Source organism: Heptranchias perlo, chromosome 2 (genome assembly GCF_035084215.1).
Source record: "Heptranchias perlo isolate sHepPer1 chromosome 2, sHepPer1.hap1, whole genome shotgun sequence".
Taxonomy (NCBI): domain Eukaryota; kingdom Metazoa; phylum Chordata; class Chondrichthyes; order Hexanchiformes; family Hexanchidae; genus Heptranchias; species Heptranchias perlo.
This window is the reverse complement of record NC_090326.1, coordinates 49,278,575-49,303,410: the sequence shown is the minus strand read 5'-3', so window position 1 is coordinate 49,303,410 and position 24,836 is coordinate 49,278,575.

The window sequence follows — 24,836 nt, the reverse complement described above, 5'->3', positions numbered from 1 at the left end:
CCCACATGAGTAATAATCTATTATGATCAATCATGATTAAGAACCATACCATTTTCAGCTCTTGCTATCGTGGGTGTGATTTAATTGGAATTGTTGGAAACCCATATATAAGAATGGAATTGGGCACTACTTGAGAACCGCATAATTATCTCTGCCTGATTATAATACTTTATATTAATTATAATTTTTATTCTGGGACAGCATCTTAAGACATGTTATCCAGATTTATATATTTAATTGAATTGCAATTTCTCAACAATACACAGCAGCATCAACAGAAAATGATTCCAATCTGGCAGGGTAGTAATTAGATTTGAATGTTATAATCCTGTTTTATCAAGACAGTTCCATTCAACCACTGCAAAGGAGGAGAATCCAAGTAATGCTGCAGCACCAGAAGACCCGGTGAGGCATCTTAAAGGGGGAAAAGCACCCCGAAGATTACAGGTATAGAGGTATATTTTATGCTTTGCATGCCCAGAATGCAAATTGGGAATTCGGGCATTGATGTCAGCAAGGCCCCACAGGATTTTCTGTCCATTCATTTTAATTCATAAAATCTGCCCTATAAATGATAACTCTTGATAGGCTTTGTAATGAGGGTAAACATAGTAAAACAGCACAAAATCCTAAACTACCTCAAGAGAGCATAGAAGGATGTAGCATTCCTACAACAGACTCATGAGGGATTGGGTAAGTCAAGCACTGGCCAGCTTCAACTTGTCCAAAAAGCAAACAGGTGGCCAAATAGTGGGGGAGCTGATCACAATGCTTATTGTCTATTCTCCAAATGTGGACTCCCCCTCATTCCCAAGAAAATCTTTTATAGCAGTCTGTAAAATGTTATGATGAACTAACAGTACATTCTGTTTGTTATTCAGCTTGTCACAGGAATTCAACCCAGTGACACAATGAGCTAGCTACTGATATAAAATGACCAATAGACATTAAATTGATAGCCCGAAATGACAGCGGGGGGCGGGGGGGGGGGAGGCGACATGTGGAGGAAAACAGGGTTCCTGGGTTCCTTGCATATTTTCGTTCTTTCCACCTGTTTTACTGCCACTTCCCAGGGCTGCCGTGGAGAAGGTGGTGGTGGCCCTGAGAAGTAGCAATAATAGCCCTGAGGTCCTTCAGTGGGTTAAGAATGCCTTGTAGTGGCCTCCACTCCCTCTATTCCGCCTCCAATACTTATCTGTTGAAGGCCCTAGTCTTGGCTAAGGCATTCAGTAGGATATCTCCTGTAGTCCGCAGGGCACTTCTATCCCATTAAGGTGCATCGTGGGTTATTCTGGTGCTGTAGATCCACTGGAATAATCTGCCTTTGCACTAATGGGCTCCACCTGGACAGCGGGAATCCCATTAGGAGCCCATCATGCCTACGTAATGAACAACGACTCAGGTAAATGAGTCAGGTTTGGATGAAGGGGGATGCAAAGGGGCAGACAGAAGTTTCATCCCATCAGAACTCTGCCACAAAGCGGAGAATGCTCCCCAAAATCTATTACTATATTGTCACTCAACCCATGTAGACACACATTCACAGGGAAGAGACCTGTAACCAGGCAGGAAACTTAAGGGATGCATTTCCTCGCTGTTTCTGGCGACATGCTGTGCTGGAATGGCATAGGAAACTTTTGGTCAGATGGAAGCTGTTTGTGTCCAACTTTTGCGCTTAAACAGCTTCCCCTGAATTTTCTCATGCTTCTGCGCCTCGACCGCGTTCCACCCAGCGAATAGGTCAAAGTGAGAGCCAGTGGGGAAAGATCTCTGAGTTTCCGGAAGCTATGAATGCTGCTACACTGGGGGTAAGTTAGACACCGTTCAGTGAGGTGCGGCAGCTGTCACGATCAGCTGTTCAAGAAATAAATGAGGCTGGAGATCTTTCAATTTAGATTTTTGCAGCTAGGAAAAGATTTTGAAAGTGGTTTTTTTTTTGCCATTCTGCCTACAGACACTTGCACTTGTTTCAGGTCAGACCACCTTCTTCCCCAACATCAGGGCTTCTTAGGAGCAGGTGTAGCATTCCCCGTGGGCACCTCTTCTCATGCTTCTTCTGGGTGCCACCTGAGGGGCAGGGTCATGGGAAGTGGTTGGTTGTTCAGAGCCTAAAAAAGGCCCACAGGCTGAGGTGGCCTTTGTCTCATGTCAGCTTGCTCCTTGGCAGCTTGGCGTCACCTCCCACATTCCACTGGTGTACTGCCACGAGGCAGACGGCTTGAGGCTTGCCATGTGCTGCTTTTCCAAGAGATGGCAGTATCATGAGGCTGCAACTCCTGGGTGGCTTAGGCCTCATCATCCTCTTCCTCTTCAACAACAAAAACTTGCATTTGTATAGTGCCTTTAATGTAGTAAAATGTCCCAAGGTTTGGAGATCTAAATGAGTGAAGTTGTGCGTTCTGGCTTGGTGCCATGCCCTGTGGCACTGTGGGCACAGATGATTTTTGAGTGTTCATAATTCTGTACAAGTGTAATAAAAATATTGCTAAGGACACGCAGTGAAACTATTAGAGAATGAAGTGAAAGAGCCAAGTGCCATTGGCCTCTGATGTGTTTGTCCTCCCGTCTGCTGCTGAAGAGTCCAGGCCAGGCTGCACAGAAGTTTCCAAGCAGTTCAGATGCTTGCACCAATTTTACATCAATGCCTTCATTGATGGGAATGGCACTGGCAAATGCAGCATTTATTTTAAAGGTCAACAGTGGTCATTTTAAGGCATTTCCATGCTCTAATGTAAATAACTTTGTAAATGTTGGTATATTGTAACGTCCACTTGGGAGTGACATTTCTGAATTGCCTGATCAGGTGTTAAAGTTACATAAATACTCAGATCTCTTTACTTTCTGGTGAATTGTTTTCAGAAAGACTCATTAAAAAATACATGAGTTATGTAGTGGGCAGTCATTGTCGATGCCACCATCCTCCAGGTAGCTCGAGTGATAATTCTGGGGAACTTTGTGGTACCCACACCAGGAAGTCTATTCTTTCTGCCTTCAATGCCCTCGAGGAGTTTGGTCTGTCCCCCTACTCCTCTGGTACCTTCTCTTCCTTTGAGCATCTCACCTTGTTTCACCCCTCTCACCTCTCCTTTAAAATCCTTATTCTCTACCGCCCACTCAAGTAGCACACCATGTTTCTCACCGAGATATCTTCACTGCTTTCCTCCCTCAGCCAATGCACTGAGCGACTTCTCATCCTCAGTGATTTCAACCTCCATCTCAACTCATCATACTCATTCTCCTTTGAGTTCACTGCCCTCCTATCCTCCCTTAATTTGTCACTCCATATAAACTCCCCTAACCATATTCAGGGCCACCCCCTCGACCTTGCCATCTCACGTGGCCTCTCTACTCCCATCATGTCAATCACAGATAAGGCCATCTCTGATCACTTCCTTGTATCCCTCTCCACTCACACCCCCCTTCCCCCTCCCAACCCCACTTCCTTCTGTGTCCGCCCCTGGAAAAAACTCTCGCCCCAAGTCACTTACAATGGCACTTTCAAATTCCCAACTTTCTAGCCTTTGGCCCTCCATTCACCACAACATTTCTGCAGCTACCAATCTGCTCAATCACACCCTCACCTCCATCGTTGAAGCCCATGTCCCCATTAAAACCATTACTCCTTCTCACCCTGGTCGCTCCCCTTAGTATGGCCCTCATCTCCGCTCCCTTAAGTCCAAGGTATGCAGACTTGAACGTTTATGGTGCACAACTGGTTTAGCCATTCATCGCCAGATCTGGCTGGACCACATAAAGCACTATCGGGTCCTGCTCTCCTCTGACAAAACTGCTCACTATTCCAGGATTGCTTCTCTTCTCCACTACAAAGTGTCATTTTAAACCCCTCTCCCCTCCCCCCTCCACCCTCACCTCCAACAAAAAGTGGAAGGAGCTCATGGACTTCTTTGTCACTAAGATTGAGACCGTCCGTTCAACTGCATCTTCCTCTTCTCTCCCTTCCCCAAGCCCACCAAGCCAAATTTCCCCTACAGTTCCCCCCTGCCCTAGCCCTGAACTCGCATATTTCTCTAGTTTCTCTCCTATTTCCCCTCATGCCCTCTCCGAGCTCATCTTGATCATGAGACCCACCCCCAGCTACCTCGACCCTATTCCCACCAAACTGCTGACCACCCAACTTCCCTCTCTGGCCCCCATGTTAGCTGACATTGTTAATGGTTCCCTCTCCTCAGGCACTGTCGTCCTCCCTTCAAATCTGTCATCATCAACCCCCTCCTCAAAAAACCCAACCTTAAACCGTCTGTCCTTGCAAACTACCACCCCATCTCCAACCTCCCTTTTCTTTCTAAAGTCCTTGAACGTGTTGTTGACCCCCAAATCTGTGCCCATCTTTCCCACAACTCCAGGTTTGAATCTCCCTGATCAGATTTCCGCCCCTGCCATTGTACTGAAACGGCCCTTATCAAAGTCACAAATGACATCCTTTGTGATTGTGACGATGGTAAACTATCTCTCCTCCTCCTTCTCGACCTGTCTGCAGCCTTTGACACAGTTGTCCACATCATCCTCTTCCAATGGCTCTCCTCCATCGTCCAGCTGGGTGGGACTGCCCTCGCCTGGTTCCATTCCTATCTATCCAGTCGTAGCCAGAGAATCACCTGCAATGGCTTCTCTTCCCACTCTTGCATCATTACCTCTGGAATCCCCCAAGGATCTATCCTTGGCCCCCACCTATTTCTCATCTACATGTTGCCCCTTGGCGACATCACCTGAAAACATAATGTCAGTTTCCACATGTACGCTGATGACACCCAGTTTTCTTTCCCCACCACCTCCCTCAATCCTGCCACTGTCTCTCAATTGTCACACTGCTTGTCTGACATCCAGTACTGGATGAGCAAAAATTTCCTCCAACTAAATATTGGGAAGACCAAAGCCATTGTCTTTGGTCCCCGCCGCAAACACCATTCCCTAGCCACAGACTCCATCCCTCTCCCTGGCCACTGTCTGAGGCTGAACCAGTACGTGCGCAGCCTTGGCGTCCTATTTGACCCTAAGATGAGCTTCCAACCACATATCCACTCCATCACGAAGACCGCCTACTTCCCCCTCCATAACATTGCCCGTCATCTACTGCTGAAACCCTCATCCATGCCTTTGTTTTCTCTAGACTCGACTGTTGCAAGCTCTCCTGGCCAGCCTCCCATCTTCCACCTTTCATTAATTTGACCTCATACAAAACTCTGCTGCCCGTATCCTAACTCGCAACAAGTCCCGTTCTCCCATCACCCCTGTGCTCACTGACCTACATTGGCTCCCTCTCTGGGAACACTTCAATTTTAAAATTCTCATTCTTATTTTCAAATCCCTCCATGGCCTCACCCCTCCCAATCTCTGTAACCTCCTCCAGCCCTACAACCCTCCGAGATCTCTGAGCTCTTCCAATTCTTGCCTCTTGCGCATCCCCAATCTTAATCGCTTCACCATTGGTGGCCGTGCCTTCAGCTTCCTAGGCCCTAGCTCTGGAATTCCATCCCTAAACCTCTCCACCTCTCTACCTCTCTCTCCTCCTTCAAGAAGCTCCTTAAAACCTAACTCTTTGACCAAGCTTTTGTTCACCTGTCCTAATATCTCCTTATGTGGCTCAGTGTCAAATTTTGTTTGATAACGCTCCTGTGAAGCGCCTTGGGATGTTTTACTACGTTAAAGGCGCTGTACACATGCCAGTTTTTGTTGTCATGGTGGACAAAAATAAGGTGTCCTTTAGGATTCCAATGTTGTACTTGTAGGAACATAGGAACATAGGAACAGGAGTAGGCCATTCAGCCCCTCGTGCCTGCTCCGCCATTTGATAAGATCATGGCTGATCTGTGATCCAACTCCATATACCCGCCTTTGGCCCATATCCCTGAATACCTTTGATTGCCAAAAAGCTATCTATCTCACATTTAAATTTAGCAATTGAGCTAGTATCAATTGCCATTTGTGGAAGAGAGTTCCAAACTACTACCACCCTTTGTGTGTAGAAATGTTTTCTAATCTCGCTCCTGAAAGGTCTGGCTCTAATTTTTAGACTGTGCCCCCTACTCCTGGAATCCCCAACCAGCGGAAATAGTTTCTCTCTATCCACCCTATCTGTTCCCCTTAATATCTTATAAACTTCGATCAGTCCACCCCTTAACCTTCGAAACTCCAGAGAATACAACCCTAATTTGTGTAATCTCTCCTCGTAAGTTAACCCTTAAAGTCCGGGTATCATTCCAGTAAACCTACGCTGCACTCCCTCCAAAGCCAATATGTCCTTCCGAAGGTGCAGTGCCCAGAACTGCTCACAGTACTCCAGGTTCGGTCTAACCAGGGTTTTATGATAGCTGCAGCATAACTTCTGCCCCCTTGTACTCTAGTCTTCTAGATATAAAGGCCAGCATTCCATTAGCCTTATTGATTATTTTCTGCACCTGTTCATGACACTTCAATGATCTATGTACCTGAATCCCTAAAGCCCTTTGGACATCCACTGTTTTTAACTTTTTACCATTTAGAAAGTACCCTGTTCTATCCTTTTTTGATTCGAAGTGGATGACCTCACATTTGTTTACATTGAATTCCATTTGCCACAGTTTTGCTCATTCACCTAATCTATCAATATCGCTTTGTGATTTTATGTTTTCATCTACACTGCTTACAATGCCACCAATCTTTGTGTCATCGGCAAACTTAGATATGAGACTTTCTATGCCTTCATCTAAGTCGTTAATAAATATTGTGAATAATTGAGGCCCCAAGACAGATCCCTGCGGGACTCCATTAGTCACATCCTGCCAATGTGAGTACCTACCCATTATCCCTACTCTCTATCGCCTTTCGCTCAGCCAACTTCCTAACCAAGTCCGTCCTTTTCCCTCGATTCCATGGGCCTCTATCTTAGCTAACAGTCTCTTATGTGGGACCTTATCAAATGCCTTCTGGAAGTCCATATAAATAACATCCATTGACATTCCCCTGACCACTACTTTAGTCACCTCTTCAAAAAATTCAATCAGGTTTGTCAGGCACAACCTACCTTTCACAAATCCATGCTGGCTCTCTCTGATTAACTGAAAATTCTCGAGGTGTTCAGTCACCCTATCCTTAATTATAGACTCCAGCATTTTCCCCACAACAGATGTTAGGCTAACTGGTCTATAATTCCCCAGTTTCCCTCTCTCTCCTTTCTTAAAAAGCAGAGTGACATGTGCAATTTTCCAATCCAGAGGGACAGTTCCTGAATCTAGAGAACTTTGAAAGATTATAGTTAGAGCATCTGCAATGTGCTCACCTACTTCCTTTAAAACCCTGGGATGGAAACCATCTGGTCCTGGAGATTTGTCACTCTTTAGTGCTATTATTTTCTTCATTACTGTTGCTTTACTTATGTTAATTTTAACGAGTCCCTGTCCCCGATTCAATATTAGTTTTCTTGGGATTTCCGGCATGGGGCTATCCTCTTTTTCTACTGTGAATACTGACGCAAAGTAATCGTTCAACATGTCCGCCATTTCCCCATTGTCAATGACCATATCCCCACTTTCAGTTTTTAAGGGGCCAACACTGCTCCTGACCACCCTCTTTTTCCTAATATAACTATAAAAGTTCTTCGTATTGGTTTTGATATCCCTTATGATAGATTGCCTCGTTTTAATCATTACCCAACACTCCTGTTGGTACTAAGTTAACAAATAATTGACAGCTAGTGATTACGAGCCAGAATAATAGGATGTGGACACCCCCACTCTTTAATGGGTTTCCTTACTGGTTGACATCACTGGCAGTTACTCTGTAATGATGAGTCTCGTATACAATTTTACAACACCAAGTTATAGTCCAGCAATTTTATTTTAAATTCACAAGCTTTCGGAGGCTTCCTCCTTCCTCAGGTGAACGATGTGGAAATGAAATCCTCGAAATGAAATCGCATTTATAATTCTGTAATATAATTTAGATATGTTCTGTGAATTATAAATGCGATTTCATTTCGAGGATTTCATTTCCACATCGTTCACCTGAGGAAGGAGGAAGCCTCCGAAAGCTTGTGAATTTAAAATAAAATTGCTGGACTATAACTTGGTGTTGTAAAATTGTTTACAATTGTCAACCCCAGTCCATCACCGGCATCTCCACATCATGATGAGTCTCCACAGAGGTATAGGGCACCAATTAAACAAAGGATTTCTCCTAACAGATAGAAACACTGTTTGCAAAGTATCCTCCTCCACACACCCCTGCCCACGTAATGCTCTCCTGCAACCTTTTTCTCATTAAATAAACAAAAGAAAAAAATATGCAACACTGACTATAGTACAATAGAGTACATCGCAACAGGTTTTATACTGGAATCAGAGACAGGATATTAATCAAAGCATATTGCAAACTCTCAGTCTTTAATTAAATTGATATTTATCCAGCATAAAATCTTCAGCATCACAATCACAAACCTTAATACAGCATTCTGGATGAGCTATTTTTATATCTATGTTCAGTAAACATTTTTGCTTTACCCTTCTTTTCTATCCAGAGAGAAAAAAATCTTGGTAATTTTGACTTGGGGTGGGTGGGGGGGGATGTTGTAAAACGGGTGATATCGGATCAACCGTCCATTATACATCACTCCTGGTTTGAAAATCTGATCTGATAGCACCTGTTTTACACTATTAGCCAAAGTCAAAATTATCCCCCTTAAGTTTGGATTTAGAAATTGCTTCTTTGTTCTGTTTTCATAGTTTTATTGGGAATATTGATGCTACAATACACTTCACAAATTTGTGCTCTTGGCAAGAACCTTTGCCCGAGAGAGCATGTTAAGGAACATAGGAACAGGAGTAGGCCATTCAGCCCCTCGAGCCCGCTCTGCCATTCAATTAGATCATGGCTGATCTGTATCTACCCGCCTTGGTTCCATAGCCCCTAATATCCCTACCTAACAAAAATCTATTAATCTCAGTTTCCAAATTTTCAATTGACACAACCTCAACAGCTTTTTGGGGGAGAGAGTTCCAGATTTTCACTACCCTTTGAGTGAAGAAGTGCTTCCTGACATCACCCCTGAACAGCCTAGCTCTAATTTTAAGGTTTTTTGTTCTGGACTCCCTGCCAGAGGAAATAGTTTCTCTCTATCTACTCTGTCAAATCCTTTAATCACCTTAAACACCTCAATTAGGTTACCCCTCGAGGGAATACAAGCTTAGCCTATGCAATCCCCAATCCTCATAATTTAACCCTTTTAGCCCCAGTATAATCTTTGTGAATCTGCGCTGCACCTCTCCCAAGGCCAATATATCCTCCCTGAGGTGCGGTGCCCAGAACTGAATGCAGTACTCCAGATACAGTCTAATCAGAGCTCTGCAACATAACTTTCATGCTTTTGTATTCCAGCCCTCTTGTGCTGTGCGCAAATTAGCTGCCGTGTTTGCCTACATTACAACAGTGGCTACACTTTGAAAGTACTTAATTGGCTGTGAAGTGGTTTGGGACTTTCTGAGGACATGAAAGGTGCTATATGAATGCAAGTTCTTTTCTTTCCCTTTCTCACTACAGCCAAAATATTGCTATTGGTGCACTATTTGGTGGTTACATGTGGGTTTCTGAAAGTTTTTGGGAGAATTTAGCTCCTGCTGTAGCTGTCGTGTAGGAATAAATCGTGCAATCCAATGCTGGCCAATGGCGAGTCGGAACTTATTTTCAGACACAGCAGAAGCTAAATGCCTTAAGGAGGTATTTCAACCCTTTATTTGCTGAGGGCCATAAGTTTTCGTCCCGTGGGCGATGTTCAACTACCAGCTATAGTTGTACTGTAGATAATAAAATAATAAATATTAAAATAGCTGAGAATATCGTTCTAGATAGAATAAGGAACCTGAAAGTAGTTGGGGCTGTTAGTCTGGATGACATCCACCCGAGGGTGATCAAAGAGATGGGACATGTGCTTTGCAAGCCCCTTTCCCATATATTTAACAGTTCACTGGAGTCTGGGATTGATCCCTTGGATTGGCAGAATGCTCATATAGTTCTGATTTTCAAAAGTCAGATCCAGGGAACCATAGGCCCATTAGTCTGACTTCAGTGATAGGTAAGATGCTTGAAGGGATCATAAGAGATGCTCTTGATCATCACCTGGATAGAGAAGGCGTCATCAGTGACACTGAACGCGGCTTCTGGTAAAGAAGATTGTGTCTTTCTAACTTGTTAGAATTTTTTGAAGAAGTTACTAGGTTAGTGGATGAGGGTACCCCAGTAATCATTGTCTACTTGGATTTCCAGGAAGCCTTTGATAAGGTACCGCACAACAGGTTACTCCACAGGACAGAATCTTGTGGAATCAGTGGGAAGTTGATGAAACGGATTAAGAATTTAGCTGCATTCCCATGGCAGAAAGTTGGTATTAATGGCTGCAGATCTACTTGGAGGGAATGTTCCTATTGATATTTTATTTGAATTTGATTGATTGGGGAAGACAAGGGGGTCAAGCGTTTAAGTTACACAAGGGTGTGGCAAGGTTAGGCGGTTCTTCTTTCCCAGAGGATAGTAGACCTATGGAACAAGTTGATGGCTTGTGCAGTGAGTTGGAAATCGCAGGATGCACAGCATGTAATTTTCTGTTCACTACTTTTAATGGACAGAAAATCGCGAGCTGCATGCCTGCCATTTCACACAATTCATTCCCTACTGGGAACATGAGATTATGATATTAGCCCTATAGTAAAAGAAAACGGGAGGAGGTCCCAGGCACTGCAAACCATTGACTCCATTTGAGGATGCCAACCTGGACATCATAAAGCATGATGAGCTGAATGGCCTGCCTCTGTGCTGTATCATTCTATGATTCTATGATTCTATGATAACATTGAGGGAATGGGGTAGGTGAAGCTGGAGGACTCTTGAAGCTCAGATCTAGTAACATCATTTTCTTGTTAAGGGGCTGATTCTGTGACTGGGCACTCCCAACATAGTGCAGCATTCATGGGGAATGCTGGCTGAGAAATTGTGGGCCCAGAACTCCTGATTTTCTATCTTAACGGATGGGAAATCAGGCACTGCGGGCCCACGATTTCCTGGCCAATGCTCCCACTGAGTGCCATGCTGTGCTGGGCCCACCCCCGATCACAGAATTAGCCCATTTGACCAAGCTTTTGCTTACACTCACATGACCTACTTATAAATGCTGTCTGCGCAGGATTGCCTACAGGAGTTATTTGAGTTGTGTGAGGTACATTGGAAGCTCTGACTAGGAGTAGGCAGGAGTTCATGAAACTGATCTGTGGAGCCATGGATGAAGGATGGTGTGCATTGCAGTCCACTGTGGCTTGCATGGCAACTCCAGGGGCATCTGCATAGGTGGCATAGGTCCTGAGCACAGAAGGAGGATCTCTCATGAATACTCATACTGCTGCTATAGAGGCTTGGACTCACTTGCTCAGCTTCAACATGATTGGATTGGGAATATCTTGAAAAAAACAGTACTTTTCTTCCTCGTACTGACAAGAGTTACTAAAGGAAGTGCGCAGAGAATATGGGAAAAAACAGACCTGGGGGAAAAATTAGTTAAGGGTCGTTTTCGGGCGGGGGGAGCACGATGCGCTAGCACCCCGCGCCCGATGGCCCTTACGCAATGTGAACTTCGTGCTGCCTGCTAATTACCATGATATCTCCGTGCAGCCAGCGCAACCCGTGCTGCTGAGAGGCTGCACGGAGAATGAGGAAGTTGGAAATGGGGCGTGCACAGCGCACGTTATCAGCAGCCTGTACATCTAAAAGATGCTGGTGCACATTTCAAATGGCAGGTACACAGCTTACTTGGAGAGGGAAAGATGGCCACGAGGATAGTAGGACCGGCCGAGAGAGGGCTCCACGCTTCTCCGATGATGCTCTGGTGGTCCTGGTGGAAGGGGTGAACGAACTGAGGGCCAACATGTACCTGCAGGGTGGCCAGAGACCCTCCAGACTGCAGCTCCGGAGGCATTGGCAGGCTGTGGCGCAGGAAGTAAATGCCAGGAGCATTGCGCCATGCATGTGGGTGCTGTGCCAAAAGAAGTTCAGTGATTTGACACGAGTGGTCAAGGTGAGTGAATGCAAGTGTCAAGTGGCACATCCAACCAACTGCACCACTGCTTCACACATCAAACCCCGTCACCCACCCACCAACAAACACTGCCCATCCATACACAATATTGCACTCGGCATGCTGCATCTCACCCGCACAAAGTACCACACTTGCAGGCCACACAACCACCACTCACAAGTCACACAAAGTGGCAGCTATTCAACAATGTCAGGCACATCACCCACACACCTTGCAGGAGACTCACTGACACACTATCCTCTGTCTTGCAGGAGAAGGTGGCGCATAACAGCCGGCAGCAGGAGGGACCTGAGGATAAAGGGGCACGTTTACACGTCCTCAACCCCTTAGAGGAGACAATGCTTAGGATCATTGGGCGGGCCGTCGCTGCAGCCGTGACAACGTGCCGCACTGGAGGTCCCGATGAAGGGGGTCTCTGTATATCTAATGCTCCTTCTCCTTTCCCACATCTCCCTCCTCCCATAATCTTTTCTGACTCATGTGCTGCAGATGCTGTCGGCACACACCTCTTACTTGCTCCCTCCCCACTCCACAACTCAACCTGTTTCCCTTTGTCATTGCAGATACCCAAGAACACGTGGCGGCACCGTCCGAGGAGGAGAAGGAGGAGGACACTGAAGCCACACCGTCACTCGATCTGACACTTGCTTCCACCAGCTCAGAGACTGACACTACACGTCCTTTAGAGGTTAGGTTAGAGGAGGGATCTGTACATGGTGAGACACGGAGCACAAGTGCACAGGAGCCGGGGCAGAGGGAACAGATACCGCAGGTGCCAGCTTGCCACAGGGCGAGGTCGCTCACTAGTTCTGCTTCTGCAGAGTCAGATGGGCCAGTCTACAGAAGACGGCTGATGGGCGTACACAACCAAATGCTTGGAGCAGTGGAAAACCTGCCAGAAAGCCTGCGCACAAGGAAAAGGGGCATGGAGGAGTCCAGCTCCAACTTGGCACAGGACTTTGTGCAGAGCTTGGAGCCCATCCTTTCCAACATGGAACAGGCAGTCACCTCCATCAGCGCACCTATGGAACCCACCATGATGCAGTGTCTGATGACTGATGTCACATTTTCCACTACAGCACAAACATCTGCCATCCAAGGTCTGACTGCTGCATTTGGAGCTCAGACTGCTGCTATCGTGGCTCTGGGGACCACTGTGGAACGGGGCTTCCAGGGCGTCACAGCACTCCAGCAATCCATTCTCCAGCTGATCACCAGGATTGCTGAGGCGCCGCCCCGGGACAGTGGCAGTGGCGCCATGGCAGTCGGACCTGCTGTCCACTCTCAGGACGACAGCATTCCTGCTCCCACCACTGCCACTCCGCCAGTGCCTCTGTTGTTGCTTATCGGCCAGCCAGACCAGACTGCTGCAGCCCATGCTGCGATGGTGCAGTCTGAAGCCTGGCCCTCCGGGCCCAGAGCTGCTCAAGGTCGTCCTCCAAGGCCAAATCAGCACGCTCCTCCATTGAAGGCCAGCAGCCTCCCACCACCCATGCTCCAGCCACTGGGGAAGCACTTCGTAGGAGCACTAGTATTGGTAAAGACACACGAACAAGAGGCACTAAGGGAATGCACAAGGGTGAATAGTTCTGTTATGTTTGCATAATTTCAATTATTCATTGATAAATGAGACTTTGATTTTGCATTTGGTGGTGGTTTTTATTTCTGCAATGAGCTGAGAGGGACACCAATGTGCGATCAGATGGAGGGCAATTTGATTGTCTTGTGGGAGCTGAAAGGTGGGGAGTGTAGGTCTGTTGGTGAGTTGGGGGATGTAGTTCACATTATTGATAGTGGGCACGGATCAGGCGAGCACGCACAGCCCTTGCAGGCAAGGCGTGTGGTTCTTGTTGCACCCCTGCGTCTTCCTCCATTCCTCTTCCAGCTCCACCCCCTCCTCCTCCTCAGCCTCTTTCTCCTCAGCCTCTTCCTCCTCAGCCTCCTCCTCCTCCACCTCTGGCTCAGGGTCTTCTCCAATCATTGGTGGCAAAGGCTGGTCCCACATGATGGCGAGATTGTGCAGCATGCAGCAAACCACCACGAATCTGCCCACCCACTCAGGGGAGTACTGCAGGGCTCCTCCAGACTGGTCTAGGCAGCGGAAGCGTTGTTTGAGGAGGCCTATGGTGTGCTCCACAATGTTGTGTGCGGCAGCATGACTCTCATTATAGGCCTGTTATGCATGTGTGCGTGGATTCCTGACCGGTGTCATGAGCCACGGCGTGAGGGGATAGCCCTTGTTGTCCAGTAGCCAGCCTTTGACGTGCCGAGTCGGATGAAAGATAGCTGGCACATTGGACTGTCGCATAATGAAGGCTGCTCCCAGAGTAGCGGGCATCGACCTCCATGATTTGATGCGTGTGGTCGCACACCAGCTGCATGTTGAGGGAGTGGAAGCCCTTTCGGTTGACGAAGACGGCTGAGTTGATATGCGGGGCACGCAGGGCAATATGTGTGCAGTCAATGGCACCTTGCACCATGGGGAAGCCGGCAATGTGAGCGAACCCCCGTGCTCGCACGTTCTGCTTGTCTCTGTGGAGAGGGAAGGTGATGAACCTGTTCCTCATCTGGTACAGTGCGTCTGTGACCTCCCTTATGCAGCAGTGTACTGCATACTGCGAGATGTTGCACATGTCGCCAGCAGAGGCCTAAAATGCTCCTGTGCCGTAGAAATTCAGCGCCACGGTGACTTTCACAGCAACAGGCAAGGCTGTCCTTGCCCTGCTGAGGCTGCAGTTGTGGCCGCACCAGTTGACGGATCTCAATCACGGATTCCTTGGTGAACCTCAGGCGTCGGATGCAATCCTTCTCGGTCATGTTGAGGTAAGAGAATTGGACCCGGCAGGCCCTCATTGGCTAGGGCCTCCTGCTCAGTGCCTAGGCCTCTTCGTTCTCTGTCTCCTCATAGCTTGACCTGCTGTGCGTGGTCTTTCTGCATGCTCTCAGTTGTGCTCAATGCCCAGAGGGAACCCTAGCAGACCACCCATGGTTGGCAGGAATGTTGTTCCACCAGGGTTGTAACTTTCCAACCCGTAAGGCAGTACCTGCCAAATCACTCTCAAATGTACTCTAGGAACTCTCAGTATGTATAGGGAGCTTCAAGAAACACCACCAGCAGACAGAAGCAATAATACAGCAACTAACCTGCCACACCTGCATGGCCCCTTTAAATAGCGCTGGTGGGGTGGGGTCCTCCAGGCACTGTAAGACACTTTCAGATGGTCAGGGTTAAGACTGTGCATTGAGTTGAGCATTAAGGTCCATAGTGGTGTTTATCACTTTAAATCAGCGTTGCACACTGATTGCATGCATTTTCTCCCTACTTTACATGCTTCCAGCATTCGGTATTTGCACATGCGCAAACTCCTATATCAAGATGGTGTCCGGTGCACGTCACGCTGGAAATGTGCGTGTGTATCCAAGACGCCATCTTGGATGTAATTTAGCACCCCTAATTTTTCATTGTAAGGCTAATACATTTCTCCAGTTGTAATCAAGTTTAACAAAAATAAAAATTGTCCCATGAAAATATAAAAGGATAATTTTAGGAATTTGCACTCCCTGCGTGGGCCTTCTCCACCATGAGCACATATCGGGCATTTGGGGGTGAATGTCAGTGGACCCCATAAGGTTTTTCATCCATTGTACAATTTACTCTAAAAGGCATATCAAACATTCAAGGTTATCGAGTTATAGAGGGAATCACGTTGTGTAGGAGCATCTACACACAAATGAAGGATATTTACTGCAATGCCGAAAGTAAGGTAAAATTCACTGAGTAAAATTGCACGACGAGTGTGTCAATACTTTCAAGTGACAGGCCTTTGTCCACTACTTTAACATAGATGTTAGCATGCTTTCAAGCTGGCACTGCGTTGCACAAATTCACTCTGCGTGTTCTCACGTGGTACTTCACTGACAATGGCAAATGAAAACCTCAAATCAGGACCTCAGAACTAGTGGCACCGAAGGGTCATGAAGTGACTAAGAACAAACCTTGATGAGCACTTCAATTCTCTGGAGTAGAAACAAAGACCGGATTTTCCAATTGGCATTATTTTAATGTCAGTAGCAGCCCTTTCATTTTAAATCTAGGCTCTAAGCATTAGGATTCTTATACTCAACCTTTTAGTGAGATAAAAACACTTAAGTAGCCATTCATTTTAAATGGATGAGCACTTTTGTTAAGATAAAGAAGAGGAATTTGATACAAGCGCATTAAGTATCCTTTCAATAACATTTCTAGGTTGATTATTGTACATCATATTCATTATATTACATATCAGAAACAGCACAAGTTACATACCAGCTTCACGTGTTCTTATACAAATGAGAAGTTTTCAGAGCTAATTACTCATTTTGTTGCATTACATATATGCTGTTTTTTTAGTTCAAGAAATAGTCCAAAGCAAACCTTTCTGTTGTCATGACTCCTGCAACCCATTTCTTTCAAACATTACATGTTAGCAAAATGGTTTCCAGCAGCAGTAGAAATATCTTCCATTGCAGGATTTAATCACTCATTTGTATGTTTTTTAACTCAAATATTTTTTGAAGGGATTGAGATTTGTTTTCACGTCACTCCCTCATCATGGCTGGTGAAGTTCAGCTTCTTCCACTGCCAGTCCTTTCATCCTGTCTTCTTACACGTTGATGTACATACACGTCCCCCTGGATAACAAGTTTATTGAGCATGTCACAAGCTGAAAAATATAGCATGCCCTTCAGATATGTAAACTGAACAATACGGGGGAGAAATTGTTCCTTGCTGTGCCCATTTTACAGGTGGAAAATGGAGCAAACAGGACCAATTTTGGGACCAAATGTTACACATCCTATCTCCGCCTGCATTACAGGCACCGCCGTATTAGTTAAGGCGGCTTTCCAGGCGTCCCTGACAACCACCTGAAACAGGTGTAAGGCCACTTGAATGAGAGTCCTGACACCTTTCCCGGAAATTCGTTGGCATTGAACGGACGCTCAGTTTTTTGGTTCCTAATGCAACCCTATCAGGACACCCCTCAGCCTCCTCTTTACTCGAAAAAACAGCCCTAGCATGTTTAGTCTTTCCTGATAAGTATATCCTCTCAGTTCTGGTATCTTCCTTGTGAATCTTTTTTGCACCTTCTACACTGCTTCTACATCCCTTTTATAATATGGACACCAGAACTGTGCACAATACTCCAAGTGTGGTCCAACCAAGGTTCTATACAAGTTTAACATAACTTCTCTACTTTTCAATTCTATCCCTCTAGAAATGAACCCCATTGCTTGGTTTGCTTTTTTATGACCTTATTAACCTGCATCGCTACCTTCAGTGATTTGTATATCTGTACCTCCAGATCCCTTTGCTTCTCTACTCCATTTCGACTCTCATTATCCAAGCAATATGTGGCCTCTTTATTCTTCCTACCAAAATGCACCACCTCTATATTGAAATGTATTTGTCAATTACACAATATTGGGGTGTACTCAGACATGGTGGATAGTGGTTTACTGTTGCTTATAGTAAAGCTTAGAAAATGTTCATTTGGTACTTCACATACAGCACAATTAGAAGGAGCTATTCAATTAAATGCAAAGTCGTCCCACCTCTTTTGAGTTCTAATCCTATTACAATCAACCTGAGGATATTAAAAAAAGAATTTTCCAGCATCTCTCATTTACTGAAAACTCTCTGAAAAGATTGAAAATCAATGGTTTCACACAAAAAAAAACAGGCAGATAGAAGCTCCAAAAATAACACAGCTCTTCATTTTCAACAGATATGTCAATTGGGCAAATCAAAAATATTAGCCAAGAGATAGAAAATATTGAATGGTGTCAGCAAGCAAAATGTTTCCTATTAACTTCACAATGAACCCATCTGCTTTTCAGCAAAATTCAAATTACATTTTAGATTCTGGGCAAATCTAATTATCATCAGGATAATGCGTTGCTGATGGTCACGTGAAGCACTAAATCATCGTGTTCTTCAAGTATTTAAAGTTTGCTAAGTTATTTTACCATTTTGACTTCAGAAAACAAATTTCACCACAGACTGAACTAGTAGAAGAGTGAAGGATGAGAACTGTACAGTAAAAGAAACAGATATAAAAATATCTACATAAAGTCTTGCATCTAACACATGCGCATCACACTACACCTTTTAAAAGGATCACACCTGAGGATGTCACACCTCATCACATCACACTTCAGCAGGGCAAAAATGAGTGATTAGCTGAAATGGGGACTATCTGTTAAGTCACCAATCAAATATCTGATGGGCTAAACATGAACAAAGCTATTTTGATTCAATCAGTAAGTAACAATGAGGAACAAGTAAGTAACAGGAAACAAAGCAATCAAATTGCTCAACTTTTTTGAACTGGCAAATAGCAGGAAGCAGCCAGTCAAATCACTAAAATGATTTTGTGAAGTTGGTTTATACCAATTATGAATATTTTACCGACCTGAAAATGTACCAGTAGGAATAGCATTACACATAGAGTCATAGAGTTATACAGCACGGATAGAGGCCCTTCGGCCCATCGTGTCCGCGCCGGCCATCAAGCCCTGTCTACTCTAATCCCATATTCCAGCATTTGGTCCGTAGCCTTGTATGATAGAGTCATAGAATCATAAAACATACTGAAAATTAAACAGTTCAATGTTTATTTTCATTACAGAGTTGTCTGTACAGTCTTTTAAATTCCTGGAAAACGTTCTCTTGGAGAGGCCCATTCCTATTTTGGGAGCTGATGGCTCAATTTGGAATATTTAGCTAGAACCTAAATTATTGGATTGGGCATTGTTGCTTTTTTTTTCTGCAAATACCTTGATTCCTTCTGACAGGGTGCAGTACATGTCAGTCATGATAAGCTCCTGCCCCTCATGTTGGCTCCACCTACCTGTTCTGCTGAAGTTCCAACAATTTTGTTTTCTTTAGAGATTTTGAAGCAATTGCACGTTCCGTTGAGTAGAGGGTTTGATTATGCTGTACAGTTAGAGAGAGCAAAAAGCCTTGCACCTGATTGATGTGACAAGAAGCAGTGACAGTAACAGCACTGTCAGAGAGAATGAAATCAATAGAGTTTAAATTAACAAAAATGCATGTGAATTAGTCTACTATATTCACTAATTAAAATTCAATGAAAATAATTTCTGAAGATCGTAGGGTCTAATTTTCCCTATTTTCAGAGGGAAATAGTTATCCTGAAGATTAAATATAGGCAAGGATCATGTAAATGTTTCATTTGCATTTTGCATTGTTAATGAGGTGGTCTGTTCGGATCTGCATTCCATTGGGTTAAGAAGTTAAATTCACACATTTAGGGGTCAATTTCCTGGGTGTTCAGACGCTTATCAGGTTCAGTTCGCCCGAAGTGTCATTCGAGGCCTCTCTGCACCAAATTTGGTAGTCTCGGCCATTAACATAATCCAGTTTCATCTCTGATATAGGCCCAACTCCTGGCAGGGCTTTGCACTGGGATACCAAGGTGGAAATAAACCTGCAGCTGTGGGCTTGGCTGCTGGCCTTAGGACCTCCTGGCTGCTATTGGAGGACAGCAACCAGTAGACTTCCAGGCCTGAAAATCTGCTAAGCCCACCAAAAAAAGGGTAGGCCACTTCACCTGTTGGTCTTCTTCTGCTCGCTGCCTGGTCCCTTCAGATTCTTTGGCCTGAGGGTAGTCCAGGCACAAGCCTACTTGCATGAGTACACCTTGGACATTACTATAGGAAATTGAGGCAGGAGGGTAGGAATTTCTCTCCCACCTCATTACCATAGGAATGATGGATTGGCACCAATTGCAGGTGCAGGGTCCATTCCATACTTTGTGAGAAGCCCCGGGTAACATAAAAGTGGAGGAAGCATTATAAGTCTCTGTCCCCTTTTTCCTGATCTTCGTACCCAGGGAATACAGGGTAGATTGTCATCTTTACCACCTGGCCATTATGCATCATCTGGGCAGAGCACAGAGAGGAAAATCTTGCAAAGAGAATCTGTAACAGAAGCTGACTGATTTTACTTTCATTGAAATTACCCTTTGCCTCACAGGTCTTTCCTGGGGGCAAAGGTCAGAAAATCAGGCCCCCCTAATTTCTACTTTGCCTCTGCATATGATGTGCTGCAGGTACAAATAAGACCCTTGATTTTTTTTCCCAGATACTTGCACAAAATGTAGTCACATATGAAGGGAAAAAATTCACAGGGTTATGGGGAAATATGATAATCACAACAAAACTCAGATATATATGAGCAAATTCCAGATGCACTCAAAGTGCATTAACATGCACAGAGAAATCCCTATAGTTTAAAGGGCATTTGGCCTCAAAGGGTTAACTAACAGTTAAGAAAGCAATCCCTTTTAAGTTGATGAAAAATAAAACCCGTCTATTTACATGACAAATATTCTTTAACATAACTGATGTTTAATCAGAGAGACTGGTGATGGGCATGTGAATGAATCTACTTCATTTTAATTTACTTTGTACAGTCAGTGAGAAGGATCTTGGATTGAATAGTAAACATCCTATTTGCAGGAACTCCAGGCCCACTCTGCAGGGATACTTAATTTCACTATATTGTGGCTTTTATCTCTTTTTCAGAGCTATAGCACAGCTCAAGGGATGACAGTACTGCAGTGATACAGCTCTACTGTGGTTTGAAAATTAGTAATTAACATCAAAGACAGGCTTCTGACAGTATGGAAAATCCTTATTCACATAAACTTGATGTGGGTTGAATCAATGAGAGTCACATTTCAGCACTGGACTGAAAACCTATTTGTTATGCAGGTCTGGTGCTTTCACAGTCCTTGAAGAGCATGTTTCATATCTGTGAAAATGAGGGAATTTTACACATATAGGAGAATATAAGTCTAAAAGGCCTGTCTATATTAACAAAATAATTGCCAGGAATTTCCTTGGAGCTCCACCTGCTCCACCATTGTAAGTTTGTCAGAAGTGCAGCGGATGCCGTGGGAACACCTCCAAGAAAATTCCTGTCCGTCTCTCATCTACCCATCTTAAGTCATATCATTAATCTGTGACAGGTACCAGGAGCCAATCCAGCATGAATGCGCCACTCAGTGGCCTGTCTGTGATTCTTCTTGCCCTGGTGATCTCCAGTTTCTCGACTCTGCTCAGCTCTACCCCCCACCAAACCCCCACCCCCGACCCCCAGGGCTCTCTCTCTGCTCCACTTACTTGTCTATGCTCTACTCTTAAGCCACTGTGCCTTCTTCCCTGGCCCTATAGTCTGCTCTCACCTAACCCAGGCGCTGGGCTCCCTCCACCTTTTTTTATCACCTGTGTTGCTGCACCTCCCACATACATCAGCACATCAGGGCTGTGACACCAGTTCCAGTAAGAAGATTAAAGAAATTCTATCTGTGTACATGACAACCAAGAAACCGTAAAGACTGAACAACAGTTCAAAAAAAAGTAACATAGCCTCAAACAACAGACAAGTTAAATTGTTAGAGAATGGAACGTTTCTCTTGTTCTCTTCTCTTCAGCGATAGTACTAAACATTACCAGATACGAATAGAAAGACCTCGATACAATGTATTTTATATTCTGTATATCTCATCCTGTGTTGCCTCCTCAACTGCACTACTCACATCTTCCAGCGTGGGTATCTCTAGCTTGCTGCAGGGTGTTGTGTTATGATCTTTTCCATGGAGGAAACTATGTTCTGGCAGTTTTGTGTAAATAAAAAGTGGCACATTTTTATTATATAGGTACTTATTATTACAGCCTTTTTAATGGTGATGCTTGTTACAATTTGAGCTACTTCCCAATATTATTTATTCTTCTTGTCACATTCCAAGGTTTCTGACTATTTTACCATGCAATTATGTTGGTATGATTTTTATTAAAATATTATTATTAATTTAAATTTAACTCACAAAGGATTTCCTACATTACAACAGTGACTACACTTCAAAAGTACTTCATTGGCTGTAAAGCACTTTAGGATGTCCTGAGGTCATGAAAGGCGCTATATACATGCAAGTTCTTTCTTTTCTTTTTAAAGGATTGAAATCCCTGCACAGCTGCCTAAGGCGAGGGGTGAGGATGTGTATTATAACTAGACAATCCAGATTATTTGAGACAATGGAGGTTTGATAAGAGATGTCCAGAAAACAATTGCACAATAGGAATTGGAATGTCTATTCATTCCTGAACTGCAGGAAACATTTTCTAAAGGCCCACACCTGTACTTATAAGATGTACTGCTTACATATGTATTGTTGGTTCTTACTATGCAAAGAAATATTTTGGGCATGTACATTTGTAATCCACACCTCCAATCATGTCTACAATATGGTACTTCACATCAACCTTCAGTGCTTCACTTGGAGATGAATTTTCATGAGGGTTCTGTCGCTCGTCCACCGTAACTTTGGTGGAAGTGCTGTGGAAACCCCAGAAAAATGACAAAAAACGCTGTTCCTTCATCGTTTTTCCGGGGTTTCTGCGGCTCTTCCGCTGAAGTTAGGCCAGATGGGCTGGAGATTCCTGGTTTGGCAAGGAGCAAGGAGGATTGTAAAAAGCTTCATGCAGACAAAGGCAGGGTAACAGAATGGAAGTTAATGCAGATAAGTGTGAAGTGCAACATTTTGGGAGGAAACCAAGGAATGAGAGTGTAAAGGTGGAAATTAACAAAGATACCTAGGGGTTCAAATACATAATTCCCTTAAAGTACTGATGCAGGTGAATAAAGCCATAAGAAAAGGCCAACAGAATTTTAGGCTTTATTAGTAGGGGACTAGAGTATAAGAGTACCTCATATTCTCCATTGATGAAAGCCTTTCCTGCTTCATTAACACATACTATTGAGCACTCTACAATTGGATTCACCAACTGCATATTTGACCCCATTAAATGCCTTTTTCCATGATTACGAGTGCCTCACCTAGTTCATTGCAGCTTCATTCTGATTAGCTGTCATTTCTACATCATTCGGTGATGCTCAAAATAATGCATTTTGTTACAACTCAAAAGAAAGAAAAGTTATTACTTTAATGCACTTTTTGTATCTAAAGACTGTAACATCACCACAAAAGTTTTTCAGTTTCCATGTCCAACCATTTTATAGTCTCCAAATGGTCATAAGAACATAAGAAATAGAAGTTTATCTGTGTGAAGCATTCTGTACCCTTAGCTACATCTCATGAGGATCTTCTGCTCACAGCCATGTTTCTATGATGCCACTAATGCAGTTGATTGAAATATTTAGCTATAGTGGCTCAGCTATTCAAGTGCTCAAACATTGGCTGAAAACAACTGTTTAACTACTGGTAATTTGGCTGTTTATTTTCCCCAATGCAATAAAATTCTGTCTCAGTGGAAATTGAAGCATCATGATTGACTAGATTGATTCCTGGAATGAGAGGGTTGTCCTATGAGGAGAGGTTGAGTAAAACGGGCCTACATTCTCTGGAGTTTAGAAGAATGAGAGGTGATCTCATTGAAAAGTATAAAATTCTTTGAGGACTTTTTTTTTATTCGTTCACGGGATGTGGGCGTCGCTGGCGAGGCCAGCATTTATTGCCCATCCCTAATTGCCCTCGAGAAGGTGGTGCTGAGCCGCCTTCTTGAACCGCTGCAGTCCGTGTGGTGACGGTTCTCCCACAGTGCTGTTAGGAAGGGAGTTCCAGGATTTTGACCCAGCGACAATGAAGGAACGGCGATATATTTCCAAGTCGGGATGGTGTGTGACTTGGAGGGGAACGTGCAGGTGCTGTTGTTCCCATGCGCCTGCTGCTCTTGTCCTTCTAGGTGGTAGAGGTCGCGGGTTTGGGAGGTGCTGTCGAAGAAGCCTTGGCGAGTTGCTGCAGTGCATCCTGTGGATGGTGCACACTGCAGCCACAGTGCGCCGGTGGTGAAGGGAGTGAATGTTTAGGGTGGTGGATGGGGTGCCAATCAAGCGGGCTGCTTTATCTTGGATGGTGTCGAGCTTCTTGAGTGTTGTTGGAGCTACACTCATCCAGGCAAGTGGAGAGTATTCCATCACACTCCTGACTTGTGCCTTGTAGATGGTGGAAAGGCTTTGGGGAGTCAGGAGGTGAGTCACTCGCCGCAGAATACCCAGCCTCTGACCTGCTCTCGTAGCCACGGTATTTATATGGCTGGTCCAGTTCAGTTTCTGGTCAATGGTGACCCCCAGGATGTTGATGGTGGGGGATTCGGCGATGGTAATGCCGTTGAATGTCAAGGGGAGGTGGTTAGACTCTCTCTTGTTGGAGATGGTCATTGCCTGGCACTTATCTGGCGCGAATGTTACTTGCCACTTATGAGCCCAAGCCTGGATGTTGTCCAGGTCTTGCTGCATGCGGGCTCGGACTGCTTCATTATCTGAGGGGTTGCGAATGGAACTGAACACTGTGCAGTCATCAGCGAACATCCCCATTTCTGACCTTATGATGGAGGGAAGGTCATTGATGAAGCAGCTGAAGATGGTTGGGCCTAGGACACTGCCCTGAGGAACTCCTGCAGCAATGCCCTGGGGCTGAGATGATTGGCCTCCAACAACCACTACCATCTTCCTTTGTGCTAGGTATGACTCCAGCCACTGGAGAGTTTTCCCCCTGATTCCCATTGACTTCAATTTTACTAGGGCTCCTTGGTGCCACACTCGGTCAAATGCTGCCTTGATGTCAAGGGCAGTCACTCTCACCTCACCTCTGGAATTCAGCTCTTTTGTCCATGTTTGGACCAAGGCTGTAATGAGGTCTGGAGCCGAGTGGTCCTGGCGGAACCCAAACTGAGCATC